Here is a 9178-nt window from a genome sequence, read left to right on the forward strand (position 1 = left end):
TCAGTACTCCTGCATCCCTTGGATAAATTCCTAGCAGTGCTATTGCTGGGTCATAGGGTAGGTCTATTTTTAATTTTTTGAGGAACCTCCACACTGCTTTCCAGAGCGGCTGCACCAATTTGCATTCCCACCAACAGTGCAAGAGTCCATCCCCTCACTTTCAATCTGAAGGTGTCCTCAGGTCTAAAATGAGTCTCTTGTAGACAGAAGATAGATGGGTCTTATTTTTTTATCCATTCTGGTACCCTATGTCTTTTGGTTGGAGCAGTTAGTCCATTTGCATTCAGTGTTATTATTGAAATATATGGGTTTAGAGTCATTGTGATGTCTATAGGTTTCATGCTTGTAGTGATGTCTCTGGTACTTTGTGGTCCTTGCAACATTTTACAGAATCCCCCTTAGCATCTCTTGTAGGGCTGGTTTAGTGGTGATGAATTCCTTCAGTTTTTGTTTGTTTGGGAAGACCTTTATCTCTCTTTCTATTCTGAATGACAGACTTGCTGGATAAAGGATTCTTGGCTGCATATTTTTTCTGTTCATCACATTGACGATTTCCTGTCATTCCTCTGGCCTGCCAAGTTTCAGTAGATAAGCCTGTCACTAGTCTTATGGGTCTCCCTTTGTATGTTAGAGCATGTTTATCCCTAGCTGCTTTCACAATTTTCTCTTTATCCTTGTATTTTGCCAGTGTCACTATATGTTGTGAAGAAAATCGATTCGAGGTACGTCTGAAGGGAGTTCTCTGTGCCTCTTGGATTTCAATGCCTTTTTCCTTCCCCAGATCAGGGAAGTTCTCAGCTATGATTTGTTCAAGTACACCTTCAGCCCCTTTCTCTCTCTCTTCCCCTTCTGGAATTCCTATTATACAGACATTATTGTGTTTCATCACATCACTTAGTTCTCTAATTCTCCCCTCATACTCCTGGATTTTTTTTATCTCTTTCTCAGCTTCCTCTTTTTCCATAATTTTATCTTCTAATTCACCTATTCTCTCCCCTGCCTCTTCAATCCAAGCTGTGGTCGCCTCCATTTTATTTTGCACCTCATTTATAGCATTTTTTAGCCCCTCCTGACTATTTCTTAGTCCCTTGATCTCTCTAGCAATAGATTCTCTGCTGTCATCTATACCTTTTTCAAGCCCAGTGATTAATTTTATGACTATTATTCTAAATTCTTGGTCCGTTATATTGCTTAAATCGTTTTTGACCAATTTGTTAGCTGTCGCTACTTCCTGGCGTTTCTTTTGAGGAGAATTCTTCCATTTCGTCATTTTGGATAGTCCCTGGGGTGGCACTGAACTACAGGGCACTTCCCCTGTGCTGTCTGGAGTAACTTGTGTTGGTGGGCAGGGCCACAGTCAGACCTGATGCCTGTCCCCAGCCCTCCGTTGGGGCCACAGTCAGACTGATGTGTACCTTATCTTCCCCTCTCCAGGGGCAGGACTCACTGTGGATTGGTGTGGCCCACGTCTGGTCTACTTGCACATTGCCAGGCTTGTGGTGCTGCTTTGATGGGATCTGGCATATTAGCCGAGGTGGATCCACAGGGTGCATAGGGGTGGGAGGGGCAGGCTTAGCTCTCTTTGCCTCACTTTGCCCCTGCAGGAGGGGCCCTGCAGCACCGGGAGGGAGACAGACCCGTTGGAAGGATGGATCCACAGAAGCACTGTGTTGGGTGTTTGCCTGGTGCAAGCAAGTTCGGTGACAGGAACTGGTTCCCTTTGGGATTTTGACTGTGGGATGGGAGAGGGAGATGGCGCTTGCCAGTGCCTTTGTTTCCTGCAGAGCTGAGCTCTGTCTTCCGGGGCTCAACAACTCTCCCTCCCATTGTCCTCTAGCCCTCCCACTCTCCGAGCAGCGCTGTTGACTTTTAACATTCCAGATGTTAAGTCCCGCTGGCTGTCAGAACTCATGCCATCTGGCCCCTCCGCCTTTGCAAGTCAGACTCGGGGGCTCTGCCTTGCCGGGCAGGCTGCCCCTCCACCGCCCCGGCTCCCTCCACCAGTCCATGTAGTGGCACACCACCTCTCCGTCCTTCCTACCCTCTTCCCTGGGCCTCTTGTCTACGCTTGGCCCTGGAGAGTCCGTTCTGCTAGTCTTCTGGCGGTTCTGGGTTATTTAGGCAGATGTGGGTGGAATGTAAGTAATCAGCAGGATGAGGTGAGCCCAGTGTCCTCCTATGCCGCCATCTTCCCTCAGCACCTTATCTTTTTTAGGTTTTTAAAAGTAATACCACATATTTACAATGTATTACAAAACAACTGCTATTTGGTCTGGGAAAGAATCCTGCAATGAATAAATAAATATTTACACCACAAAATGTTGGAAATTCACACTAAATGGTATAAATGATATAAATAAATGGCTATGAGTAGTCTTTACATTTCAGGCCAAATTTTGCTACCAAATTAATTTAGCTTATGTCAGGTTTCACTGCCAAATGAGTTATGAAAACTATCTTGAGGCTTTTTGGATTTTAAAATTGTAGTTATGTGTTTGTGGACTCTTATTATTTTCATTTTATAGCTCAAGCTTGTATTAAAAAGGGCAAATATCACCCATGCCCAGAATGTTTGCTCAGTGTCAGTGCTGAAAGGCCCCACATATGGTAGAAAGGAAATGTTTTCTTCTTAGACAGATCTGGTTTGAATCAGATTAGAGAAAGTCACCTACCTTCCCTGAACTTCACTTTTCTCATCTATAAAATAAGTATAGTAATTCTGCAGACCCTTGACATTCCACAGGATGGATTTTTGAGATCTTATAAAAACTAAAAACTTGTGAATCTCACTAGATAAAATAATTCCCTCACAAAATTTAATATGTTTTTAGTGAACCCAGTTACTTATCTACTAGCTAATCTGTTGCCACTTACAAGTAGTGAGACTGTCTAAATAGAGCTTATAAAAAATGAATATTCAAAAAGCAGTTGGAACAAATTACCATTGTTGGTTTGTTTCACTGTCTCACAACATCTCTTAATCACTTATGTGGAGACATGCTTTATTCTTTATATGCAGCTGAATCTTGCCTTGGGCATGACACATCCGTGAGAAAAGTCCAAATACAAAAATAAAATATGAAGCTTAGCTAGGACTTTTGATGTCATGAAAAAACAGTGTTTTTGAAGGTCTCTACTTGAAAAAAAAAATCTATGGAAAGTTTTGAAAAGAGTAGTCATTAAATGTAGTAATTCAATAATTTGAACTTAAAATTTTCCCAAGATATTGAGGAAAATAGTAAATAATTTTTAGATAATGGCTACTGAAACAAGGGAAAGTTAAATACTTAAATCTGCAGAAAACTCATTCATAAAGCAAACTTTTAAAAACTTAACATTGGGGGCATCTGAGTGCCTCAGTGATTGAGTGTCCAACTCCTAATCTCATCTCAGTTCAGGTCTTAATCTCAGGGTTGTTAGGCTCCATGCCAGGCCTGAAGCTTACTTAAAGAATAAATAATCAAATAACTAAATGAGAACTTAAAATTTTCATGTCTAAGTTATTTGTATTTCTTGTACAAAAAAGGCACTTAGAAATAGACATGTCACTGATGTTGTTATTTTTAATATAACGCATGACAGGCACGTAATTTCAGGTACTTTTGAGATATTTAAGAGTCCTTCATTTAAGGAGTTACAGGATTTGGGAACTGTCTAGAGCCATTTACATTTACCATAATCACTTAAAATTCAGCCAAGCTTAAGTTCAGTTCATGAATCTAGAGTTGTACAGGATAAAGTTAAATAGTTAGGAGGCCCGGAGAATGTCATTTTTGGTATATAAGATTCAAAAAGGAGTCAAGTGAATTTTAAGATTTTGCAATTAATAACGAAAAAAGGAGCACTTCAATTCTATTTCAGACTTAGGGAATTAAAATGACTCTCATGAAATCATATCCTCATGAAGTAGAAAGTCACAGAATTAATCAAACCCTGGGAAGAAAAGAGACATTATCCACTTGATATCTTTATAAGTTTGAAATGAGTACTCTGTGTGCCTGGAAATGAAAGTCTGGCTGTCAAACATACTAAGAGGCGACAGGACCCTTCTCTGTCCCAAGAGAATGTTAATAATTCTTAGAGATGATACTTAGAATGAATTATTTTCTCTGAGCTGTCCTCTGACATAATAAGAAAGATCAGTTATCTTGTATGACTAGGTCTAGATGATATCCTTTTTGGACTGTCCTTACTGTGGTTTTTAAAAATGGCAACCATTATAGATGAGAATGCTAATAGTTGGCAGTTGTGGTATGACTAATAAATATAAAAACTAACTTCTAACAAATAATAACAAAAACAATACTTTAGAAGTCTGTATCCAAAGATAATGTTTCTTTCTCATTTACTCATCTATTATGTGAGCAAGTTATTTAGTCTCCTTAAGAGATTGAAAATACTGCTAATGATTTAATAAAATTTGATTACAATGTCTTTACGTAGTTTTCCATATTCCTGAGATAATCAAAGTGCTCAGAGGAAAAGAAAAGTTGAGTTGTTTATGAATTCTATTTTCTCTCTGGTAGATTCCCCATTTTTCTTAAATGGTACAACTGATACCATCAAAATCTCATAAGAATTAGTCTGGGGGCACCTGAGTGGCTCAGTCAGTTAAGCCTCCGACTTCAGCTCAGGTCATGATTTCACTGTCCGTGAGTTTGAGCCCCAAGTCAGGCTCTGTGCTGGCAGCTCAGAACCTGGAGCCTGCTTCAGATTCTGTGTCTCCCTCTCTGTCTGCCCCTTCTGCACTCCCACTCTGTCTCTCTCTCTCTCTCTCAAAAATAAAATAAAAACATTTAAAAAAAGAATTAATTTGTATCAGAATTACCTGAGTTAGTAAATAAAGAAAAAAAAAGCTCTAAATGGCTAACATTTCCTCACTCTTAAGACTTATTTCTCTCTGGGATAATCAAATAATGGGACAATAAGGGAGTTATATTAGTGAGTTTAACAATGATATTCTCTACTACAAGAAGGATGGTGTTTTTGTTTGCTTGTTTTTATACCACACGCATCAAGGATAGTTTTTAAGGAGAAATTGTGTATAAGACATTGATACTTTATTATCTTTTAGGGCTGTGAGGCAGTTATTTGCTAAGTAATACCTAAGAAAGAGATTATAGTTGTGCCATAATGAAATACAATGGCTGGTTCAACATCTTAAATATTTGGTTCATTAAAAAAAAAAGTACACATACATTTTTTCAACTCTTAACTTTTTTCCATTTTATAATGAATATTTCAAGCACACAGGATTAGAGAAAAAGTTCAATGAGCACTCAGATATTCATTTCCCAGCTAGAAAACCATCAACTCATGGCCTCTTGTTTCATCTAACTCAACCTTAATTCTGTCCCTCCCACCAACTGGATTATTATGAATTAAATTCCAGATAGTATTTAATTTCATTTATAAAAATATCTAAATATCTCTAAAATATAAGCACATTAAACATTTTTTATTTATTTTTGGGACAGAGAGAGACAGAGCATGAACGGGGGAGGGGCAGAGAGAGAGAGGGAGACACAGAATCAGAAACAGGCTCCAGGCTCTGAGCCATCAGCCCAGAGCCTGACGCGGGGCTCGAACCCACGGACCACAAGATCGTGACCTGGCTGAAGTCGGACGCTTAACCGACTGCGCCACCCAGGCACCCCTATAAGCACATTAAAAAACATATAACTCCAATGCCATTATCATCTTCAAGAATAATAATTTTAGGGAAGCTAGAACAAAGAAAGATTGATACCAAAAGCTGGTGAGCGTATGGAGAACTAGAACTTTCATACACTGATGTTAGGATTATAAAATAGCATAATGACTTTGCACCCTCTTATAAAGTTAAATATATATCTACACTATAACCTAGCAAATTCATTCCCAGGAATTTACCCCCAAGGAAACAAAAACATATATGCACAAAAAAACTTGTGCAAATTCATAAGATCTCAAACTCGAAACCATTCAACTATCCATAAACAGAAGAATAATTTTTTTAGAAAGTAGAATATTCATACAATATAATGCTACTGAGAAACAAATAGGAATGAAATACTAATATATGCAGCAATATTGTTGGAGTTCAACAACGTTTTGACATATGCCCATTAGAATAGCTGTAATCAAAAAGACAATAACAAATGTTGGCAAGGATATGAAAAAACTAAAATCCTCATACATTGCTCGTGGGAATGTAAAATTATGTACCACTTTGGAAAATAGTTTGACTTTTTTTTTAATGTTTAATTTATTTTGAGAGAGAGGGGGAGAGTAGAGCTGGGGAGAGGGGCAGAGAGAGAGAAGAGAGAGAATCCCCTCACAAACCATGAGATCATGACCTGAGCCAAAATCCAATTGGGCACTTAACCAACTTAGCCACCCAGGTGCCCTAGTTTGACTGTTTCTTAAAAAGTGAAACATAAATATATCATATGATGCAGTAATTCATCTTCTACTTATCTACTCAAGATAAATGAAAACATAAGTGAAAACAAAGTCTCAAGTGTAAGTGTTCATAGCGGCATTTTTCCTGCTAGTCAAAAAATAGAAACAACCCCAAATACTCATCAACAAATGAATGGATTGAAGAAATGAATGGATAAACAAAATAAGGTATGTCCACACAATGGAATATTATCTAGCCAAAAAGGGAATGAGGTACAGATCTATGCTATTATATTAATGAAACTCAAAAATATTGTGCTAAGTGAAAGAAGCCAGACCCAAAGGACCACATAGTATATGATTCAATTGACATTTTTTGGATTTTCGAGAAAAGGCAGATGTGTAAGATGGAAAATAGATCAGTAGTTGCCTGTATCAGGTGTGGGTATGGGAATTATATGAAAATGAGCATGAAGGATCTTATTCAGCTGATGAAAATATACTAAAACTAGATTATGTAATTGCACATCTAGGAAAATTTACTAAAAGTCATTCAACTGTATACTCAGAGTGGGTGAATGTAATGATACGTAAAACAAGTCATATACAGAAGAGTATTTTCATGTACATTCTTTTCACACGAAGTCTAAGAATAGGCAAAATTAATCAATGGTGCCAGAAGTGAGAAATTGGTTGCCCCAAGGTAAGAGTGGGGGATTATTGTCTGCAAAGGAATAGGAGGAAACTTTATGGGGTGATGAGAATGTCCTACATCTACATCTACATCTACATCTACATCTACATCTACATCTACATCTATATCTACATCTACATCTACATCTACATGTTGTTTTGGGTGGTAGATATCCAAATTGTTAAAGGAGATACAATTGTTAAAATTTGACATACTGAACACTTCAGATCTATGTGTTTTGTTGTAAGTAAATCATATATTCACTAAAAATATAATAATTCCTTAATACTACCAAATATTCAGTCCTGAGCCCCCTAATTGTTTATTTATATGTAAGTGATTTGGGGGTGCCTGGGTAGTTCAGTCGGTCGAGCGTCTGACTTTGTCTCAGGTCATGATCTCGTAGTCTGTGAGTTCAAGCCCCCCATCAGGCTCTGTGCTGACAGCTCAGAGCCTGGAGCCTCCTTCAGATTCTGTGTCTCCTTCTCTCTCTGCCCCCACCCCTCTGCTCTCTGTCTCTGTCTCTGTCTCTGTCTCTCTCTCTCTCAATAAGTAAATAAATAAATAAATAAACATTAAAAAAATTTATATGTAAGTGATTTGTTTAAATTGTTTTCTAAACAGGGGTGCCTGGGTGGCTCAGTTGGTTGAGCATCCAACTTCAGCTCAGGTCATGATCTCACAGCTTGTGAGTTCGAGCCCCACGTCAGGCTCTGACAGCTCAGAGCCTGAAGCCTCCTTCAGATTCTGTGCCTCCCTCTCTCTCTGCCCCAGCCCACTCACATTCTGTCTCTGTCTCTCTCAAAAATAAATAAACATTAAATTGGTATTTAAACAAATTCCACACATTGCCCTTAATTGGTATGTCTCTCAAGTCTTTTTTTTTTTTTTTGCCTCAAGAAAAACCTAACAAAACTGATGTATTGGTAGTGTGTTTTGCACATGCATTTCATTTACTCTGTCTTTAGTACCTTTCTGAGAAATAATTTACGTATATAATAAAATGCAAAGTATTCAGCATATAGCTTGATGATCTTATAATATGTACATGTATTTCCAATTATAAGAGTAATTTAACCACATTGTACAATACATGAAAGTGAGAGAAAACAAAGTAAAAACAACCACAATCACCATTTTGGTGTATTTTATGCGACTGCCTCTTCTTCAGTGAAATAATATATGTAAAATACATTATCTAGTATTAGTGTTCGTATTCGTATTCATATTCCACAGGCATATAATCCTGAGGAAATGGTCAAATTTGTAGCTATAAATCTTAGTAATACAACCATATTGAATTTTGAAGCCCCAAGCATACCATCTGATTCTACTCTATCATGGTCATACATAAGACGGAATTAGGAAAAGCATACACATGTGAGCAGGAGCTTTTGTGTACTATCACTTGTCTTCTGAGGGATTGACTTCTTTCTCTAGGATATATGCAAACCTGCTCAAATTTTCCTGAGGATTGTAAAAATCTTTGTGTTGGTTTCACGGGGAAAGATACTGAATTATTCCACACACAGATCCATACTCACTTTCCAGTAATTTTCCAGTTAACAGAAGGATTGTACAGGTCTCTCCTTTGACATTTTCAGGTTGTAAACTGAGTATGTTTTCTTGAAAATGAAGTCATGTCCCAGCATATGTTTTGATCTACTCTTGTTGCAAGCTGACTTACTCCATGGGAGGGTTTTTTGAAAACAGTTTTCATGTACCACTTGAGGCATTGATCTTTCTGCAATCTCATTAACGCCCATGTAAATGCCAGGTCTTGCTGAGGAAGAAGAAACTATGTTAAATAATGGGAACCTTGAGGTTTGGGTATTACTTTTACAAGCAGCAATTTTTCCTGGTTTGGAAAAGGTCAGAGAATTTCTAAGTGTGCTCTTGTGGGTGGGGTGGGTTAGGACACTGCTGTTCCTTTTCCTGAAATGTAATGAGATGCAATTGATCTGTCAACAAAAATGACTTTCAGAGGCTACAAATACAATAAAATTAAATCAACACAAACCAGATTATCCTAAAGTGACTTTTGAATAAAAGTGGTTATCCTACTTTCTAAATAGCTTTGAAAATAATACCAAAAGGATG

The sequence above is a fragment of the Felis catus genome, chromosome B1 (genome assembly GCF_018350175.1).
Source record: "Felis catus isolate Fca126 chromosome B1, F.catus_Fca126_mat1.0, whole genome shotgun sequence".
Taxonomy (NCBI): Eukaryota; Metazoa; Chordata; class Mammalia; order Carnivora; family Felidae; genus Felis; species Felis catus.